Here is a 22,176-nt window from a genome sequence, read left to right as displayed (position 1 = left end):
CATATTTTGGAGATTTAAAATATTATCATCAATTTTCAAAGATTTTGTGTCTTTTATGGACTCATTTTACAAGTAATTTTGATTTACTGATAGGTTACTGAACATTTAGAAACAACATAATTTTCCAGCTTACTTTTTATTTGAAGGATCTTTGAGACTTTATCTGCTTCTTAGCTAAGTACTTACTTAGCCCTGTGTGTTCAGTATTTTGAGAATTGCTTTTAATAGATCTGATCTTGCATGCACTTCATCTGCAGAACTCCTCCTCAGGAAATCTACAGCACAATAAACAAAATAAAGAACTTCACCTCAGTGTATCTCCTCAGTGGTTTTATGTGACTTTTACTTCACCTCTTGAACCTCTTCAACACACTGTCAAACTGACTGTGCTCTCTGCTTATCTGAGATTACTTTCTCTCCACTGAAATGCAGTTCATTACTTTCTTCAATGGAATTCTAAACCTGTTCTGTTATAGATTTCTAATCCCTAGAAAGCCCACGCATTATGAAGCAGCCACTGTGCTTGCCATACGGTTAACCTGATTTTCAGTGACCCTGCCACATAATTTTCATTAGGACTATGTGATTAGGAAAATACCACACCAACAAGAATGTGATTCCCCTTGCTGGCTTTCCCTCATTATTCTGAGAAGATTCTGACTATCAGACACCTTTCAGTCTCTAAGGAGAACTGTGACTGCTTCTCCTCAGAAATGTCCTGGTCTTACTTTAAGATATACTCAAGAGCATCGTAAGACTTTGCTTCTCAAGCTCAGAGTGATGGGTGCACTGTTCCCTTTATAGTTCACCTGCTTGTAGAAGAATTAATAAATCAATAGATTTTTTTTAATCTGTTCCAATAAGGATGGCACTCTAACATGAAGCATGTTTCCATACTAGCACACTGTTAGAATAAAAATGGTGTGTGTTATTTTTATCCTGTTTCTGATCACACAAAACATTCTGACCACTTGTGGTCATTAATAATCTTGTGCAGCTTTTCACAGCAATAGAGAACTTCATCAAAATGTCCTTGGAGAATTGCGGCTCATGTAACTGTATATCACATAACTATATCCTTATTTCACCAACTGGGGGGCTCTATCTCATGCCCTGTAACAAGCTGTCCTGAGATTATACTAAATATTTTTCAATAGTAGCAACTGTTAACTTCCAAATTACAGAAATTGCTGTACTTTGAAGGTTAACAGTTGTGAAAGATACTGTATAAATATTGAAGTGTTAATGTTTTGTGTTGTATTTTCTTTGTTGATTTATTTTGGAGTTTTATGAATTATTTGAATGTTACTTTTAGAGATACTTTCCAAAGCTGTGCTATACCAGGCACCTTGGGAGTGATTCCTGCTAAAGAAAGGCAGCTAAAAAGTACTCAGGTGGGTGAACATAATGCTCTTTTCACAAATATACAGAACTTGTTTTCAATTAATACACTGTTACCATGACAGAATTACTCTCCCTTATCTTTATATACACTGGAGTCAGGACTAACAGGCCCAAAGTAATGGTGGCAAGAAATTATGGGGAGTGCACAGGCAACTGAGAAGCAGCATGGCAACAGCTCCAAAGCAGTGATACAAACATATGATGATGCAGTGCCTGAACAAACTTCTCTCAGCATTTTTTGCATCAGCTATTTATTTCAATATTCTGTATATCATCACTAATTTGGCAGGCAAGCAATTTTATTCATTTTAATGTGCCTTTTGTATAAACAGCACATATAAAAGCTCAGTTTTGGAACAGTTCATTAATCTTTATTTGTTAAAGGCTGGTTTGCCACAATGCACTTGGTAGCTGCATCATTTGTGTTATGACATCATCCCAATTTGTAGCAGTAAAAGCTGTAAGAATTCATACAGAGTTGCATAAATATTACATTTACATGTTTGACCAATAATCTCACAGTGGAAAGATATATGGGTTTTCACCTTCCAGAGGCACAAAGGTCTATGTTTCTATTCAGGTCAACATTAGAATGTGCTCCAGTGCCTGGTCACACGGTGTTTTCCCTGCTGATGTAACTAGTTAGAGCAGAACTGTAAGTCTTCCAATGAGACACAATGATTTCCGTGTGGGAGTAGGACATACACTTCACATTTTAGTTTTAAACTGCCTTCTTTTGGTTCAAGGAATCCTCTAGTGCTTTTATTATACCCTCTTGATTTTGCTGCTTTTGTTGACGGGACAGGTTCTGACCTCCTACGATGAGAGGCTTCAGTGCTGTAAACAAGCTGCATGCAGGCTTTTAAAGATGCTCCCAGTTTGGGAACTTGCATCCAATGCATTTTAGCTGCTTGATTTACCTGTAACTTTGATGTGTGAAAACGAGTCCCAGACCATTTGAAGTGGCTCTGTTCCATATATTAAAGTGAGATTGAAATCTAGCAATGACACTTTTTTTTTTCTTTGCCTTTGAATTGACTACTGATCTCAGCAAATAGCACTTTAGTGGTGGAGGTTCCAGCACTGAAAGCTGGCTATGGAGAACCACCTCCCTTAGAGAGACAAGAACACTCTTCTGTCATTGGTTGCTTCACTAACACTTCACTGAACCCAGCTGGGACAAAGTCTTCCAGGGCCTTCTTGGAAAAAATTTTGCCTTTCAGAACCTGACATTTCCCAGCTGGAAGACTATCTGTTTTTATGAAAATAGAAAAGTGAGTGTAGCTCATGGCTATCAAATCCTATTTTTTTTGATGTGCATTCATCATTCATGCTGGTGACCTAATCCCTGTGAAGTCAATATGAGAGAAGAAAAGAAGACAATTCACAGACCCTAAAAGACTCACACACCCATTCAGAAGTCTTCCGTTAAACTCCTTGCAGATGAGTTAAAATAAAAATTATTTGCAGGAAAAGTCTGACAAATAAAGAACATTTGATAAAACTGTGACTTCTTCCACAGACAACTCATGAATAAATTAACAGAAAAGGAGACATCCACCATTTACGTTATAATGATTAATTACCCTTTTAGTTTGCTTCTCAGTCTTCCACTGCCAGGAAGGGACTTGCCATAATCACGACCACGTGGCTTTCTCTTAATATTTTTATCTCATGTTCTTCAGAATTGTCAGGTTTGCAAACAGTGCAAGTAGGTATCGCCCACTGAGTTCAACTGAGTTATGTGATTTACACCAGCAACAACCTTTCACCAGCAGAACTTCTGCCCCTTTTTTCTTCCTCTACTTGCATGAAAAATTTGTTAACTTACACCCGCAATCCCACTGAATCATTCCCCAGGGTAAGTGAAAGTTACATGATTAGGATCTTCAAATCAGAATTCTGATGTGACTTTAGTTACTCTTTCTTTTTTCTTTCCAAAATAGTGTATGGAAAGGAGATGCATACTGCACGAGCATATTCTAAATAGCCTCAACCAGCTGTTTGTCCTTCCATTTTCTCCTATTGCTCTATATCCAGTTCTCCTGACTGATGACAGCTGTGCTTGTGAAAGCATCTAGAGTTACCTAGAACCTAGGAGAAAAGGGACCTTTTGAGTCTTAAGTATCTAGAGACCTTGAGCTGTCTGGATACCTCAGTATACACAAACTGTTGTACACTCTGGAAACAATGACTCACCTTACTATCTCTCTGTATCTCTGGATGGCTGATAAATACATGTAAACCTTTCATAGCATCATGAATGATGCTATAGGACTTCACTTCCCAAAGGGTGTGGCTCACATAACACTCATAAAATGGACCCCCCCTCCCCTTCCCATCATGCCTAATGACACCATATATCAGTCAGTACCATAGCACTGCTTGCCATCTGATCTTTGAGGAGCACACAGCAGCTTGGGCTCAAAACTGTAAAATGCTGCCAGCTGCAGTTAGCTGAGCTCGAGATGTATTTCACCTGCAACATTTGATTCCCCCCCTCCTCACTGAGATGCATAAAACCTCCTAATAAACATCACTATGAGAAAGAGGACTTTTATCTATCTCTCTTAGGAGAGTTATCCATCACTTGGAGTCTCTGAAAACAGCCTGTGTTATGAACTCGTAGATACAAAGAAGCCACAGATATCAGAGACGTTCGTAAATGGTCAGGCCAGAAAGAGCCATTACATTGAAGAGGAAACCTCCTACCTAGGTCAGATACCTACCTGTGATTATTGAGCTACCCATGTAATGAGCCCTACCCTGCCCCTTAATACATTTGTGTAATTGCCAGAAAGGCACTAAAACATCAAGATATGGTGAGTCTGCTGTCTACAGACAGGTCTTGCAGCAGTTACCTGTGCCTTGGTTAACCCCGCTGCCACCCTCTCCCCGTATTACCTTTGGTGACATTGTTCAGGGAAGAGGATCACTGAATTAATAGGCTATAAGAACAGGACCTGCTTGCAGAAACCAAAACGCAAAGCTGAGCTCCAGGCCCTGAGTTGCAGGTGGAGACTCCTCGCTGAGCTAGGGCAGTTTTAAGATCACTTGAAGCTATGCTGAGTTTTTTCATGTCAGTTTATCTCAAAGCTATTTTAAATTGCAGTCTGCCAAAACCTCCAAGGGGCCATTATGACAGTTGGAGATTACAAATGAATAAAGATTTCTAGTATGTCCCCTTTCTAATACTTGCTGCAGGGTTGTAGGATGAAAATTGAGGACACTATCTTCTTAAAGCTCTCCCACATTTTCTCACTTTTCAGATAATCTTTCTCTTTTCCAATTCTCTTTATCATTTTATCTCATTTCCCGTGGCTCCTTCCATTGGCCTCACCCCTGGTTTGTTCCATATTCTGCATCCTTCCCTTCTTATCCTGCCCTCAGCAGCTCCATTTCTCACTGAAAGCCCTCTCCAGTACTATCAGCTTTGCCTGGTATGCTTTAGGCCACTGTCAGCTTTCCTCACATTCAAGGCTCATCTTTCTCCCTGCTCCCTATGTCTTACCCCCTCCCCGTCAAGTACCATGAGCTGCTATAAATTTTCACATGTATTTATTTCCCTCACAAGCTTCTCCAACGTATGTTCTGCACTTTCACTTTTTTGCTAAGCAGTTTCAATACCCTGTATTTCCTCTTTCAAGTCTGTTTGCACCACCAAAGTCTCTCTTCACCCATCTAGAACTACTTCTACTCCAAGTTATTCCTCATCTCTTTTCTTCTGTAATGATCTTTGGAATTATCAGCTCTCTTGAAACATTCCTTATAACCCTTCTGTCTTCTGAAAGTCCAATTTTCTTTAATAGATAGGCTGGTGTGGTCTGTATAAACCTTTAATTTACATGTACCACTAGTGTTTCAGTGGCCTCAACAATACTGTTTCCAATGGAAAGTGCTATTCTGAAGCATGCATTGTATTTACATTTTTCTTTAGCTGTAGAGTCAAGCATGTTTTCATGTTCTCATTCACATGAGAGAAGCTTTCACTGTCATTCCCTGCTCTATGATCTAAAATGACTCTCTCACATTTTTTTCCACTTTTTGTTTAGCTATAGCTGTCCTAGTAGAAAGTTATCTCAACAAACCCCAAATAAACACAAGTCACACCACTGAAAATAAGAATAAAGCAGACAAATCTCTGCTTAGATACATTACAAAACAGAAAACACCATATGACAAAAATACTCAGGGAATTCTGTGTGCACCATGTATCTTAGCTCCTCCTGAAGCCCCCTCTCATTTGCAGTGGCAAAATACCTGACAGTAGCTTACTAAAGGTTAACATAATGCTGCAGCAATATTTTCCTTTCTTTCCATCAGTGAATTTATTTTGCCAATGGTCTCAGCCTCAGCAAAACTGCTTCATCTCTATTTAGCTCATATGGGGCTGAATCCTACAGCAGTAGTCCCAGTGAAGTCGGTGGAAGTGCTGACTCTGTAAGACCAGATGTGTCCCGCTGAATAATTACCCAGAGCTGAATGAACTCCCAGAAACTGTGTGTTCAGACAAGCATTTGCATCTCAAAGTTGTTAACCAAAGCAGGAGCCCCACTAGAACAACCTTCCCCACTGCCTCCCTGTAATGCCATCACTGATCTCTTCAAATAAATATTTCCATTAAAATAAAAACCAAACCAAAACCAAAATCAGATAGAGATAAGATTTCAGCAAAAGGAAATGATCCAGTATTAGGCAACAAAAGATTGGAGCACTAAACCGTTCCCAACTGTAAGTCAGTTTGATTCTTTAACAGGGGTCAGCTGTTCTTTTCTGCTGTAGAACTACATGCAAAAAATCCTACCAGTATCTCACTTTCTGAAGAAACTGAAGTACGTTGGAGGTTTGGGATGTTGGAACTCTTATTATGTTGAGGAGTTGAGGAGTAACCACAGCATTTAGCAATTCAGCTATTAGAGTAGTATCTTATTGCTACATATTTTCTAACTTTTCTTCCACATTTTTATTTCCAGCCAGTGCAGACACATTCTGTGAGAAAACAGGGGAGAAAAGGGTGCTGATAAGGGTGCTGATAAGTGTGCTGTTCACTCCTCCCACCTCTTTGTTCTCAAAGGAATTGAAATCCAATGACCCTGTGCCACTGGTGGGATAGAGAAGAATATGGAGAGAGAAGGTCTAAAATTCTGGAGATTCATGAAAGGGAAGAAAAATTCCCTTTTGTAGCCTTTGTGGAGAGGCCCCACTGTTTCCCAAAGCACAAGACAGAGGGCTAGTCACTTGAGATTGAGCTATTGCGCAATACTTTTGCTCAATGAAGAACTTTACACCTGGGAATGCCTTCTTCCTAGCGAGAAACAGTGTAAAAAATAGAGTGTTCATTAAAATACTCCCTCTGAGGCTGTTTTCTAAAGCAATGTGCTTTTAAATTAACGTCTTTTGGCTCTGACTTACCACCCTGAGCCCAACTGGACGCTGTGCTGCAAACCAGAGATTCTTCCAAGTGCCACAGCTCTAGTTAAGCTGACGCCTGAGTAACAGTATCGCAGAAAGATGATACAGGACAACAAATCCATGCTGTCAGAAGCTCCATGCCACAAGAATAAAGAAATATTTCATTCTTAGCAGTCAACTTTTTTTTTTTCTGTTATTACTGTTTCTCCTGCTAACCTCATACGCCTGCCACAGTCTTCAGACTTCCTTTCTGCCAGGTATGCTGGGTTCATTAAATACAAATGTTTAAGCCCAGAGGAAACCTGAGAAAGCCCAAACTTACACACGTGTTCATAATTTGTGAGCTGTCTCATTGTACGTGTCAAAGGCCTGAGGATATCCCCCTGTCCTGCAGCAGGGCTCAGGGCCAACTTGGAGCTGGGGCAGCCTTGCCCCACTGGGGCTGTGGGGGCATCTCGAGATGGAGCCCCTCCTGGAAGCCACAGCAGCTCAGGAGCCTTGGGGCAGGCCCCATGGCATGGAGCTCTGGGGGGGACAGGTTGTGCATAGCTCAGGGTCCAGTCCCTGTAGGGCTGGCTTAGAAGTTGAAAGGACCTGAGCTCACTCTCACAGTAATCAGACCTGGTCCAAGCCCAGCTGAAAGCCCTCCCAGTGCTGGGGGCATCTCTGGCTGCATCCTGCCCGTAGAGCAAGGCTGTCTATCCATGCTCCCCCATGGAGCATGGCCCCAAGGGAACAGTCCTGCTTGCTGCAACATGATCTGAGCTGGCCTCGAGCCCCAGCGAGGGGACATTGCCAAGGGCGCTGGCAGCTGGACCCCAGTACAGGAGGGCATTATTTATTATCAAATAGAAATGTCATGCTAGAAGCTATGGCGATACAATTGGGCAGTGCTGCTTTTGTAGTGTTTATCTGACTGGAGGAAAAAGAAACGGTAAAAAAACCCCATGTTGTTGAGGGACTGTTTGACAACTGCCAAAGCAGGGTGCTATTTTTTACATCTATCACTGTGACTTTTGAAGTGCTGGTAACATGAGTACCAGGGGCAGCTCTTACCTTGGCACCCTCTTACCTTGGCACCAGTAGCGTTCACCTCCACCAGGACTTCATAAACCCCAGTAAAACCTTCCCAAATCTCATATCCCTGTTGCACCAAGCACATCAGCACACATGCTGACACTACAGCATAGGGCTTCTGTTCTGTAGCCCATGGTGGGGACACCTACCACCTAAAAGTCATTAGAGCTCCCACTAAAAAAGACAGCTTCAGAAAGACAACTGGACATTTTACACCAACAATAACCCTGCCACAGCCCGCTTCTGAACAGCCAGTTGACTGGCAGTGTGTAATTACACTTGGATTAAAACTTACAGGAGCTCTCTGATTTTATTTTTCCCCAGAAATCTCCATAAGGAAGATAAAATAGTAAATGTCAAACAAAAACAAATTCTGCAGGGAAACTCAAATTAGTTCTGCTGACAAACCCAAGAGCTTATTAGGTTATGAGCTTATCTGGGGAGACCTTAGAGCAGCCTGACAATACGTAAAGTGGGGCTACAAGAAAGCTGGAGAGGGAAGTTTACAAGGGCATGTAGGGACAGGACAAGAGGGAATAGCTTTAAACTGAAAGAGGATAGATTTAGATTAGAGAAGAAAGAAATTATTTACTGTGAGAGTGCTGAGATACTGGAACAGGTTGCCAAGAGCTGTGGAGAACACCCTCCCCCCCCCTCCCCGGCAGTTTTCAAGGCCAGGTTGGACGGGGCTTTGAGCAACCTGGTCTAGTGGAAGGTGTCCCTGCCCATGGCAGGGGGTTGGAACTGGATGATCTTTAAGGTTTTTGCCAACCCAAACCATTCTATGATTCTAATGATTCTTGTTACTCCCAACAAGGTCATATACTGCAGCAGAAGGGAGCACGGACCTTTCATGTCAACAACACTCTCCGGTGCAGTTCATGTTGGGACAGGTGAGCTAGAAACAGAGCTTGGTTTTCAGATGAGACATCATCGGTCCTTTCTTCGGCTTACCTGAAAAGTGGGAGTTATGAGCCACACTGCCACGAATAAACAGTGCAGCATAGAAGAACAGGGCTTTGGTGTTATCCTGATCAAAATGGCATCCCAACCATAGTGAGCAGGAGAGGAGAAGGCCAGAGAGAGCAGCTGCAACTCAGGTTCATTCCTTGGTATCTTTCTGGGGCAGGGCCGGTATAATCTAGCCCTTAATGTTCAAGTTACTGGTGGAGAGTACTATAAATATGGAACATCAAAATGTCATTTGCACAGTCACTTTAAACAGGTATGTCCTAGCACTCTCTTCCTTCTGTATAGGAGAGATAATAATCTGTTAAACTTTCTCCTGGAACCATATTTTAGCATTTTAATTAGAGACCCAACACATGCACTAAACACACTCTCAGTAAAGGGCACGCCTTAATAAAGTCAGTACAGCATGCTTCTGTAACCTAGCAAGGTCACTACCTGAGAGGAATCACCAACAAGGCAACTGGCTTACTGCCAGGACAACCAGCAAAGTTACCGGGGCCTATTTAGAGAAGGGCACTGCTGCTGCTGTTGGCCAGTGGAGGAGCACAAGAGAGGCAACGTGCTGCCACCTATCCACACCAGTGTTCATCCGCAAGAGAGCGAATTAATTAAAATTTAATTATTATTTCTTTCTAATGGGAGGGCTGCTACTGGTCTCTTATTACTGCTGACGGGTGCCCTGGAGGAAGCCTATGCCTCTCTTCCTCCTTTGAGCACCATCTCCCTCTGCTGTCTGCCCGCAGACCTGCGCTTTGGCACCAGGAGGTGACCTCTGAAGCATAACTGAAATAAGTCAGCAGAAAGATTGGACAAAAACCTTGCAACTCTTTTTGTTGCTTAACACTACTTACTTTTGTCAGAAAAACTTTAACGTCAGGAAAGCTCAGTCCCAAACACTGGAGGCTTTCCAGTGGAAAATACATACACAAAGAGCAGCCAGGAAACACATTTTCCCTTTACAGACCTGCCCAACCAGGTTCCCATTACCAGGAAGATGTAATAAGCAGTAACGGCTTGTTCTGTGAGAGGGAAGTAACCTGAGCTTCTAAGCAGTAGAGATCCTCTGAAGAGAGGTGAATATGAAAAGTGTTCTTAGTGATTGCTTTTTGATGGAAAGAAAACATGGAACAAATCTCTGACCAAGGCAGGGGTAGTTCTTGCATGTGCTTGTATCCATATGTGAGATACCAGGACTCAGAGTGCCAGTTCTGAGAACAGTCGATGAAGTGCATGGGCTGGATAGCACCTCTGAGCAGTCTAAAATAAAGTTTGAATAAAGGCATTACCCTGTCAATTTTTACTGGCATGGATGATTAAGTCCTTGTGAGTTTGATGATCTTCAACCCTACTTCAGACAGCGTTCTATCAGTCTCTCCAAGAGGTTCTGTGTGCTTCTTTGTTTGCAGATCAGCAGAAGTCCCACATCAATTGCAGTCCTGAAAGGTAAAGTGCCAATGCACTTAGGCTCAGGATTTTGCTTTAGCTGATATTTTCTCAACTTTTTCTATGAGAAAATCCAAAAGCTCATTTCCTTTCAAAATTTCACAAGGTGAGCTCACACTAGCTTTGCAGTGTCAATAGATATTTTTATGTTCTCCATGACAACACTGTCCTGAGTGATCAAATGCTTATTAAATCATGGATTGCAAGCATGAGGCTACAGTCTTGATGGTTTTCTTTTTGAAACCCAAGTAAAATAACTTGCTGACTGTACTGCTTGAATTCTTGCAGGCAGTGTCTTAAGTTCTACTATGATTTAACAGGGCGCAAAATTTATTCTTCCTTGGTTGGGAGTCTTTCAGCACAGTCAGTGTATGCATGTGAGGGAACATTTTGCCCCTTGCTATTTAATGTACACATCACAGTTCAAATTCTTCTCTTAAGCATGCTTAGTGTGAGACAGAGTAAGTGATATTTTATTTATGCTAGCAGTGGGTGAGGTGCTGAAATTTTCATTATTCCGGTTTTTAATAGTGTTGAACAAGGAGTGTCATCATGTTTCTCAGTCAGCACCTTTTTTTTTTCTTATGACCTCTAAGTAGAAACACTGTGAGAATCTTGCTCCATACAAATTAGGACAGAGACTGGAGCAGAAGTTCAGCATCATTCTGTAGCTCTGTGCAGTACCTCATGCATCCTATGAATGATAGGGGGTAGGGGGTGGGATTCCCAGTTTTCAACAGACAGAGCATTCAGTCATCAGTGGCACTGCCCTGTTGGGGTTACAGTGTAAAGTAATAAAACAGGGTGCAGTATCAGACTAGGGAGAAACCCAACCCACACACATCAATCTCTCTGGGTGGATCCAGGAGAGCAAGGAGTTTTCAGAATTCTCTGCCCCTTGGATCCCAATGGCTCCTTGGCAGAAAACCAAATACTCACATTAGCCATCTCAGAACAGCTTCCTCAGGTTTCTAGTGCCCAAATAACCTGGCAATATTGTGCTCTTGCTGTCACTAGGACATCTTCCCTAAAAACTATATGGCTTTTAATTCAGGTACTGGTTGACTGTTTTAGCATTTCTACTTTTACCCTGTACCTTATTCCAGAAAAATATAAATCAAGCAACAGAAGGGCAACAATTACAACATCTCTATTATACATGGACCCAACATCTACCAATACCACTGCCCATGCGCACTACTGAACTAGTATACTAATGATGCTACTGCTTTAATTAGCCATGCTACTGTGGCTGTACCAGACTCTTTCCCAAGAACTGTTCAGGTTATTGCATAAGGCAAGGACACTGATTTTATTTATTTCTTTTTCCCTTTATTGACAAGGCTGCCAAGTTCACAGAAGAATCAATAACCAAGATATTCACATGGGATAAGATTTACAATGCATGTTTCACAGACAGTAACAACTGGGACCTCAGAGCACTTACTGAAACCAACAAAATGACAACTGATATGTCCTCCAGTGAATCTATGTTAAGACATTCTGTCTGCAGTAATTAAAACTAGGTAATCTCACCTGTGTGAAAAGACCACCGTAAAATCAGCTCCACTTAGCAGTGTAACTTGACATGTTGACTTTTTACATCAGCATCCATGTCCTCTAAGTCAGCCTCTGGCCTCACTATGCTTAAGTAGCACCTCCCTTAACTCAAGTAAAGGAAACTAATGCGCTACCCAGTGTGCATATATCTTTTCAAGTGATCCCTCTTGCTTTTTCCACTCTTTTTCCTTCAGTACTATGTATGTGATGGTCTGGTAACCCACTAATTACACCTGAGCAAATTACCCGTGAGTAACACACAAAGTATTTTTTTCCACATAGTTCTTTGCTATACATAAATTTTGTAGCAATTATAACTCTCTTTCAATTCTTTAAGCTTATTTACGCTAATGTGCCTGCTGTCAGTAAAATACCCAAGTTTTCTGTTGTGTACTAATAGATGTGCAAACCTTAGATACCACTGAGCACAAGGATTTCCTGGGCATTCATTGCGTTCAGTATAAAGCAAATTAATTCTATTTCTTCCTATCCAGAATAATACCCTTAAACTTCTACCAGAATCAGAACACACACACTGAAAGGTGTCTTTTCCATATTTCTTTCATACACATATTTTTACTGACTTCCTGCAGTAACTGTTATGCAAAGAAAATGAATTGAAAAAAGGAACTAACCTTATCATAGGCTATTGCATGTAGGAAGTATTAAAAATATTATTAATTGCTTGGCTCTCTTCTTTCTCTGTCATATTTCCCTCAGGTCCCTATTTCATGCTCAAGGCCATTATTTGATGGGGGAGGTATAAAGTCATAACAGTCTGATGTAAATTTCCTTTGAGATATCTTATGTATCACAGATACCACAAAGAAGATGAAACAGCAGTTTTGCTCCTGTTCATAAGGAAGGATGAAAGACATGATTCACCCGAAGAGAACTAAACTGATGTCCGTTCTCTAATTGAGGACAGTATAGTATGTTATTCTTTAGGCAGATCTTTGATAACACTTACTGCCTTCTTGAAGGCCCCTTCTGGAAGGAGGGCTTGTAATTCTGAGAGTGAAATGAACAACTCCAATAAAGATGCCTGTGTCAAGAATCTTAGACATGCTCCATCAGTGTGCCAAATTTCATGTTTCTGCCAAATTAAAATCAGAAACTCATTACAAAAATTGAAACAAGGAAGTAGTTTAAGCAGTCACTTTAAGATCACCATCAGCCTCTGTTCAGAACTCTTTTGTCAGTCTAGCATAGATACCTGGGCTGCTGGTTTGAAAAGGTGCAGATCTACAAAGTATCTGACAGAGATACTTTTGGCATCTTGGCTTACCTAAGTGTGCCAAGAAAACCACTTACTGCCTTTTAAAAGTTTAATTAGGAATTCACCTGGCCAAACTTACAGAAGGTGGTAGGAACCTGAGGTGAATATTCATTTCACAAATACTATAATGGGTTCACCCAGGGAAACAAGAGAACATTTTGGGTGAGCATGTTCCACACCATGAACAAGTCCATGTCCAGTATCGATTTCATCTCCACTTACTGCTTTTAGAAATCACCCGTTCTTTAACATGCCAAATGGCTTTTTATTTAAGCACCAGTGAAGTGACATTTAAAAATCTTTCTAACTTAACCACAGACTCCAGCTTTTGCCCAGCAGCACATTTGTGGCATTTATCTGGTAACCTGATTTTCTTTCCCCTGAAGAATTCCACCATCCACATTAACAACAAAGCAGATCCTGCACAGATACGAGTACGTGCAAGTCTACTGTAGATAAGGGAGGTACTGTGATTCTTTGTGCTGTTCAAGGTTCTGTTCTAGAAACAGTTTCAGCTTTGGTCCACTTTGTCACAGTTATGTTTTCAGATGAGCTAGTTCATTTAAATAAACTGGGAGAAGTGACAGTTTGTCCTACAGCTGTCTTCAAAACTGCGTGATAAATACCAACTTTGCTACATCAGTAAACCCTGTTAAAATCACAAGCACAGCTCGAGAGGAAAACAATTTGCTGTAATCCAGCTCTTACTCAGACATGGGCAAGTATCTGCTTTTACTTGCAGGTTTTGCCCATAGCAGTTTAATTGGTGAAGCAGCAACATCTTTGCTCAACTAACTAGTGTTGTACTCCTGATGGGAAGGATTGTTACTTATTCAACATATATAATCACAGTATTTTGCTATCAAAATCAATGGCATTGCTTTATAAGCAGAGTAAAACTAAGGATAAGAATGGGTGTCAAAATCTAAGTGGGTAATATCAGCTGAAAAGTAGGAGGGAGGGGAACTGCACAGTCATTTAAAACAGAGCATCAGGAATTGATGAGGAATGAGTTGGGGAGCCAGGAAAGTGTCTCAGCAGCAGAAGTTGGCATAGCTGATAATTGAGCTACATAGTCAAGAAGATAAAATACATATGTATGTTTCCTGGAGAAAGGGTTTCCCAGAATTTTGTGTGCTATTGATTTTTTTTTTTTTTTCCCCACTTAAGTGACATATCTGGTTTTCTAAATTGCTTTCCCTGAAAGTAAAACTAGAACAGGCTGGAAAAATAAATAAAAAAAGAAATGCCGTGATGCACTCAGATATGCCAGCAAAATGGGCTATATAAAGGCTTGCACCAGCAGAAACTGGCAATGTTGTAGATATTCTTAACATTTCAAGGGTCAGGCTCCACCAACACATTTAATCCTATTAATTTTAGTGGAAGTCTTCACTGGTAAAGATATTAATCAATACAGTTATGGAAAACAGCAACCAACCCTTTAAGGGGATGGCATCACAAGAAGACTTCTATCTCTCTGGGTCTACTGGAGGGCCTTTATAACAGCTTTAACACATTTATCTTTCTCAATATATAACATTTTTAAAATTACTTTACCTGCTATTATCGAAGTCTTAACCCTATATATTTGGAATCTTGAGATTTATCTTTTGTGCTAAGCAGTTTTTTGCTGTCTGATGCTGAACTGCAGAGGAATATTGTACCTCCACCTTCAAGACATACTTTCAAAACGCTGATAACACTGTATGATAAGACTGTCATATATAATTACCAGGCTAGCAGTTACGAGGACACTGGTATCTGATTCCCTTAGGTCTACAAATCTATGACCATAATGTTGCAAACATCTGCCCATCAACAGCTCTGCTTATCAACATCTATGTGGAACCATTTAAATATCTTCTCTCAATGCTTGCAAGCTAATATTCTCTTCTGCCTTTTCTGCAGCATGCAAGGCTAATCAATCCACACTCTTCTCTCAGAGACACCAGAGGGGAAAAAAGCCAACAAAACTTACTGCACTGTCTTAAGAAAGATAGTGAAGGTCAGACTAATCAGTCTCAAATAAAACTGACACTACATGAAAATGTCCATTTTATCTGAATCCATATTAAGTCCTCCCTAACAAAGCACTGACATCCTGCTTCACAAAGCAAGTCTCATCATTGTTTCTAGGAACGTACTTGCAGATCTTCTATAACTAGCTGCTGAAATATCCTCCTAGTTTATTCAGTATCTGTACTCCTTCATCCCATTCCATACAAAATATTGCATTCCCTGCAGTGTCACATAGCACCATCTATTTCAGTCACATTACTAACAACATTTTCTTCAGATTTTGGAAGCCACGTAAATATAAAGTCAGGCAGCTATATAATCCTGTTGGTGTATAGCAGCCAGGGAGCCCTCAGTTTCTCATACTTTTAGAAAATCACTCAGAACAGTAACAAGATCAATTCTTTCAGAAATACATTTTTAAGAAATGTTACATTTTTATAGCTAACTCCTTAGTTAGTGTGAATTTGTACAGATTGATTGACTTTGTGTTAATTCAGCCTCCACTGGCCTTAATAGAGTAGTGCTAACTGGAGATCTGACCCTGACCAGCTGATCCTCTGGAAGCTGCAGAACCATGTTTGAAATACGACAGCACTCTGAAAGGCATTAAGTTAAAAATAGAGAAAAGGGACAAAGGAAGGTAGTTGGGTGTAGAGAGGACTGCCACACTGAGGCAGACATAACAGAATTCACCCATTAGGCTACAACACAGAATTTACATGGGGAACCACTACAAGTGTTTCACCCCAGAGCAAGGCTTTCATGAAAGACCTTCTTAGATCCAAGTGAATCCAACAACCAGGCACAAAGCCTGTAGAAACCAGGCTTCATGAGTTTTATCACCTGCAGATATGCTTCTTACGTTATCTTTTCATTATTTGTTTTCATCAATAAAGTTTAGCTCATAAAAAATAGGCTCCCATTCAGGTTCCTCCTTACTGTTCTTTGAAACATCATCCCATGTGCGTGTCTAACTCATCTTCCATCCCTGTTATAGTTGCTTGCAAAACTCTTCCCTGTTTTCACCATTTTTAGTGTGTCTTGAAATCTATTTCTATAATGACACTGAAGTCCTAGCTTGGCAATTTATGAAGAGCTTTCTTAAAATTCAAATAAATTATTTGACATACACTCAATGTCAATCTTGAGTGTAATCTTATCAAAAACTTGAGGTTAATTAGGAAGGATCTCATACTTCTAAATCCATATAAGCTTAACCTAATAATTGATAGTTGAGATCAATTAGTCATGGTATGTCAAGGGTATGAACTTCTACAGTAATGACTGAGTGCTTGGCCTAAATGCTCAGAAGTCAAGGTCAGAAAGGATGCCAAATGCACAGTTAAAATTTCTTGAAGTCGCAATTTGTGGGGTGGGGGAGGCAATGGGATGAAAATCTTATATATAGGACTAATAGCTAGGGTGCATACTGACCTGAACCTCTGAGGCCGATTTCAAAAGGCAGTGTAATAGTAAATAGAGAAAGAAGCTGGAAATGACCGATTCTGAAAAAGGGATTGGCAATAGTTCAAAAGCCTTTTCATGAAGTAACTCAGAAGCTCCATTTCACAAACATGTATCTAGTTTTCTCAGTAGGTTAATAATTTCAACTGAAGTAAAGCCAAGACCCTCTGACCCATGCAGTGCATAAGACATTCACTGTGCTACAGATTCACCTTAACATGACACTGACTCTCCCTTCTAAGCATGATCTTCACAACATTCTCCAGTCCTCTGGAAACATACTGCCACTGCTACTTTAATCATATAAAGACAAAAACAAGCAGAAAAAGGAGAGTCCTACAGCAGTCCTGCTCACCCCAGGAAGAAACAACAAAAAAGCCTGGAAGACTGATCCTGTTTTATGTTGGGTTTGGGGGGTTTTTGTTTTGTTTTTTTTTTAGATACTTTTCACTTTTTTTTTTTTTTTTTTTACGACAAATCCACAGCCTATGAAACATATTGTCATCAATAGCAGTGGGTGCAAAATTCTAACAAATTACGTCTAGCCTTGGATACGGCACTAGATAGCAACTGGGATTCTTACTATCTAAAGTAGGTTCTGCAGGCTTATTCCATAGGTCAGAGGAGGTAAGGACTTGCAGAGAATTCATCCCAAACCTCTTAGACATGGCACTGACAGTTTGTGCACAATTTCTCCCATCCTAAAAATGGGATGATCTCACAGTGAGATTGTAAGACTACAAATACTGAGAGGATCTGTCCACTGACACAAGTCAGTGTACTGCAAAAGATTAAAATCAGACCTGAGCAAGCTAGTTCAGTTACCAGGAGCAATATAAATGTATTAACACAGTGTTCTACAAGGCTGGCTTGTACAGTTGGCAAATTCGTGTTCTGTAGAATGCTGCCCAGGCAGAGCTAAATAGTCCTGGTACCAGGCTAGCCCAGTGACATACATTGTCCCTCCAAGGTACCTCAGGACTCTCTAATAGCAATGTAGTGCTGGCATGAGCTTTAAAGAGTGAGGAGCTTCAGTTCTGCAGCATGTGGATACCACACGGCAAGATGAGTACATGCAAGACTCAAGGATATTTCAGACCTTTTGCTATCATATTCCAGCTTCGCTGCACAAGACGACTCTTGGTGAGCATTCCCTGGAAGGTAGCGCTCCTCTCTCCGTATGGACTGTGCCATCTAAGGCCACAACCTTGGGGAGTGTTATAACCACAGGAAGTTCAGCAACTCTGTTACTATGTTTAGGCTACTATGGCCAGAGCTTTTAGTTAGCTAACTTCCACGTTGCACGTTACAAATACAGGCAGCCACACAGGAACCCAGGACTTCAGATATGTGAGCAAGCCACAGCATGCCAGCTGTGCTGATGTGATGCCTGGTTGTGTGTTCCCAGCCAAATGGCAGAGTTTTACCTTCGCATTTGCCGTGAGCTAGGAATACACAGTGGTGGCCATGTAATTTGTCAAGCCACACTAGCTTCATCATGTGTTTGCACTGTAGGGAGCATGGAGAATGGGGGAAATCTGCAGTGGAGAGAAAGTGGTACAAGTTTTAGAACAGGAGTCAGGGATAAATAAGGAAAGCTAAGAAAAGGATACTGTGTCAGGAAAATGAATGGGGGAAAGTGATGAAAACTTCCCGGTAACTGCATGTGTGCTCACTCTGAAGCAATATCTGAGGAACTCTTCCTTGTCAGAGGTAAGCTTTGTGTTTCTTTTTGCCCTACAAATCTAGTCACAACATCAAATTCACTTCTTTGTTTCCAAACTCCTTACTTTAAACCAGATAAATGACTAAATATTTACAACAATACAAACTCAGATGAGGCAAAGCTCTAAAAAGTATTTTTGGATATTCAGACAATAAATTTATCAGGCTGCTGTGCAAAAGCCTTTTTGAGAGTCTATATCCTACTAGTGTCATTACGAGTCTTCAGTCTATAGCTTGGCTCACTGAAGGCCTCAAGCAGGTCTTTACTAATATACTTCTGAGAGACTCGGGTTACTCTGTAAACTACCTTTTTTCTTAGCCGTCAGCAACTACATATAACGTTGTTATGCATATCCTTTGCAATTAGTTGGAATCTTTAGTCATCACCAGTGGCTTAGCATCCTTTTTGTCAGTACCTCAAAGTCAGAAGATGTATTTTTGTAATCTACTAGCTCTGTAATTGCCAACCCATGGCTTGATTGGTTATTTAATGCCTGCAAAACAGTTTTTAATACTGTCCCATGCAAATGCTTGACAACTACGGTTGTCATGACTACTCAACCCCTCTGTGAGGGCAATGTTGGACAGCTATTGTGATGATTCCCTGGCATTTTCCCTAAACATTAGTATCCCTGCCTAAAAGACTTTTACAGTCCCAGAGACTAGACACAATCTTGCCATCCAATAAAGGTGGCAATTTGAAGCTGACCACTGTGTCTGCCCATAAGGCTCCTGCAGACATGGCACTGTGGTGACCAGGCCTACCTGCCATGTTTAGCATGCAGATTACTGGAGCCAGAGAGAGGTCATGGCACTTTTCTACAGCCTTGCCATTTGCACTACAGGTATGTGCCAGTATGTGCGAGTCAAGTTACAAGCCTTATATGAGGCTTGCCTTATAAAGATACAGCCCTTATTTCCTTTAACAAGGTCAGCTGCAAGTTGGTCACAACTTTCCATACATTCTTTTCCCAGTATCTGTTCCCATCATTTCAGAAACTATGCCTCACAACTCACCCCACAAGCCCTTTCTGGCTTCAAGAGGTAAGCCACAGTAAAAATAACCTAGAACCTTAAATTCAAGAAGAATATTTGATGCTAGAAGCAATAGCAGAACTGTGCTCCATTTTGTTGTTTCTAGAGCAGGTTTTAACACAGGCTTAATAATGCTTGACTCACAAATCAAAGACTGTCTTTGAGAAAACTTTCTGCAGGTTTGATAGACATCTAGCATACTCTAAGGCATTTTCTTCTGCATTACTTGGCAGGAAGCCTGAGACAGTTTGAACAACGTGCCCAGCTCAGCCAAAACTCATTAAGGGTCTTGTCTTCTGTTATGCGCTTTGTGAAGCACATTACTGCACCCCTGATGGGCAGCAGTTATGCTAAGATTAAAGATCACCAAATACCTTTAATGTACCAGTCAAATTGCATTTCTCAGGTGTGTGTACGTTGGTAAATGTTCTGCTGCTTCACCAGATGAAGGATGAAGATGTAATGGCTGTTCTCCAGCTACTGAGCCTGGTTAAGGAATTGCTCTGAAAGAGGTTTCATGGGATGATAATTTCAGCAAAATGTGAGACAGTTGCTGAAAGATGCTCCAAGTTCATGATTGCATTAACTCTGGTTGCTATTGAAAGACATCTCCCTGGTGAACAATGTGAGACACATGCATCTTTGATCACTTTAAAATATATTTTTAAAAGAGCTGCTCTGGATTTTTCCCTGGGAGTCCCACTGATTTGTGAAGCAATCACTTTAGCTAAAACTCCATTCACAGTTAGCATGAGAGCACTGCTGACTCACAGCATTACAGATTGAAGGGAGAATGCAGTGTTGTATTTCTGTGAAACTGGGTGTTACTAATACCCTCTTTTCTCATGTGCTTTCTCTCTTTTTCAGTTTATGGGAATGTTCAACCACTGCAATATTTTCTAATTGGTTTTATTGTTTTAATGTTGTCAAATAACAACCACTACCGCCCTGCTTTCAGATGTTTACAGAAGTAGACATCCCTGTGTCAGCCACTTCACAACAGAGGAGACTTAAGCAAAACCATCCTTCTTGATACAGGATAGTTGCTAGATCTTGGCATAATAATTATTTTCCTAAATGCAAGAAATAAAGGAAAAACACTCCTACAACTAGCAGTTTGTGGTACCTTCCTATATAGGACTAACATGCTTCTGCAACTTATAGCAGTTCAACCACAAGTGTTTGTATCCAAGGAACAACTGACTAACCATAACAATGAATGATGAGAAGAATATCAGAACCTTGGTAAAGGTGGTGAACACTGAGCTCAGCAGATGTGGGTAGGGATGGATTTAAAAATTAGAAAAAATTCAGAAACAGAAGTGGATGGATTTGCCTTATGTAAACTCTGTGCCTGCTAATACACAGGACAAAACAGCAGATGAACTGGGGGAGTGAAGAGGAGGGAGTGCATTCTGCAGTGATTTGCTTTACCATTCTTTCTTTTCCTATTTTCACTACAGCAAATTCCCTCTCCCCCTGATTTCCTATCTACAGCTTGGCTGGGGTGAGAAGCAACTACAGAAACCATCACATTGATAACTTCAAATTTTCATTTTTTGTTACAAAAGTAACATGAACCTGCTCCTTCTTTCAATGAATCTGCACTGATTAACATTGGTCAAGGCCATCCCTTAAGCATTATTCACACACAATGATGCTACTAGAGGTAAATAAGGAGAATAATTCAGTAAGTGCTCAAACACTATGAAAGTGACAGATTAAAGTGGCTTCTGCTTGTGTTTTCAGAAGAAATATTTTTGCCTTGACTGGCTAAGTCATGAAACAAAGATATGAAAAACAGCTATAAGACATCTAAAGTAAAACTTGCCAAGAAGTGGACAAGATTCAAGAACAGACAAGTCAAGGGAATGTACAATATGAAAAGGATTTCAGCCAAATATGGGTGACTCAAGAAGAGCCATAAAGTATGACAGAGATGTTTAAGAACAGATTTGACAAGGATCTTCAATTTAACACAGCCTTTGTCAGTAGCTGATAGGAGTTCTGCCAAAGCCAAATAGTGACAGGCTTTCTTCACCATGCAACCCAGAGGCACCTCACTCCCAGCATCACTAGGCTGAGATAAACTGCTCATAGAGCTTACTAGGTTAATCATCGAGTTCCAAAATGAGTCAGGTTTGAAGAAAAAAATCTGCTGGGGAAAATGATGTTACTAAAATTGTTCTAAAGCAACCAGCCTAGGAAAGTAATAGAAGAAAGAGCACCACCATTGTTTTAACGATAGAAGCATTTTGTGGGGTTTTAGACTGAAGAGACTTTCTCTACATTAGAGAAATCAGTTAAGAACAGGAAGTAAAAAGAATTAATTTGGATCAGTAGCTGCACTTACCAGTCAGTTTGGAGTCATGCATGAAAGCAACAACCAAGATGCAGTTTAAAAATTGTACACAAGATGGCATGAGGATGCTCCACCAGAATTAGTTTAGTACTTGGTCCACCAACCCCAATGCCCTTATATGACTCCTCTGTTGGAAACAGAGGACAGGGGCTTAAAGAATAAGCTGTTTACTCAGAGCTGTACGATGGTTAACAAACATACATACAGTAACATCCTGAAACCACCTTGACCTTTAACCAAGATGTTCTGTAGTGTTTGAGATACAAGCTCATCTTTTGCAAGCACAGCTAACCCTATAGACTTAGTCTATAGGCTTTAAGAATGCCCCACTCAAAACAGAACCACAGGATATGTTAGGCAAAGTCTTGGATGTGAAAAGCCTTAATTTATATATTGCACAACTATAAATGGTCTCATGAGA

At 40.6% G+C, this 22,176-nt stretch overlaps 1 protein-coding gene and 1 long non-coding RNA gene across 2 annotated transcripts in view; one reads left to right on the top strand and one right to left on the bottom strand.

Moving 5' to 3' along the window:
* SAMSN1 (SAM domain, SH3 domain and nuclear localization signals 1) overlaps positions 1 to 22,176 on the bottom strand; it is a 155,782-nt gene that overhangs the window by 113,457 nt on the left and 20,149 nt on the right. The window lies entirely within an intron of this gene.
* On the top strand, positions 1,107 to 6,575 carry LOC133269165 (uncharacterized). Its single transcript, XR_009743345.1, has 2 exons — positions 1,107 to 1,394; positions 6,378 to 6,575. It is a non-coding gene; the product is annotated as an uncharacterized LOC133269165 (long non-coding RNA).

Source organism: Pezoporus flaviventris, unplaced genomic scaffold (genome assembly GCF_033815535.1).
Source record: "Pezoporus flaviventris isolate CSIRO_AGI_PZ_B2104156 unplaced genomic scaffold, CSIRO_AGI_Pfla_v1 ptg000015l, whole genome shotgun sequence".
Classification (NCBI taxonomy): domain Eukaryota; kingdom Metazoa; phylum Chordata; class Aves; order Psittaciformes; family Psittacidae; genus Pezoporus; species Pezoporus flaviventris.
The sequence above is the reverse complement of the archived record's forward strand: the minus strand, read 5'-3'. Positions and strand labels throughout refer to the sequence as shown.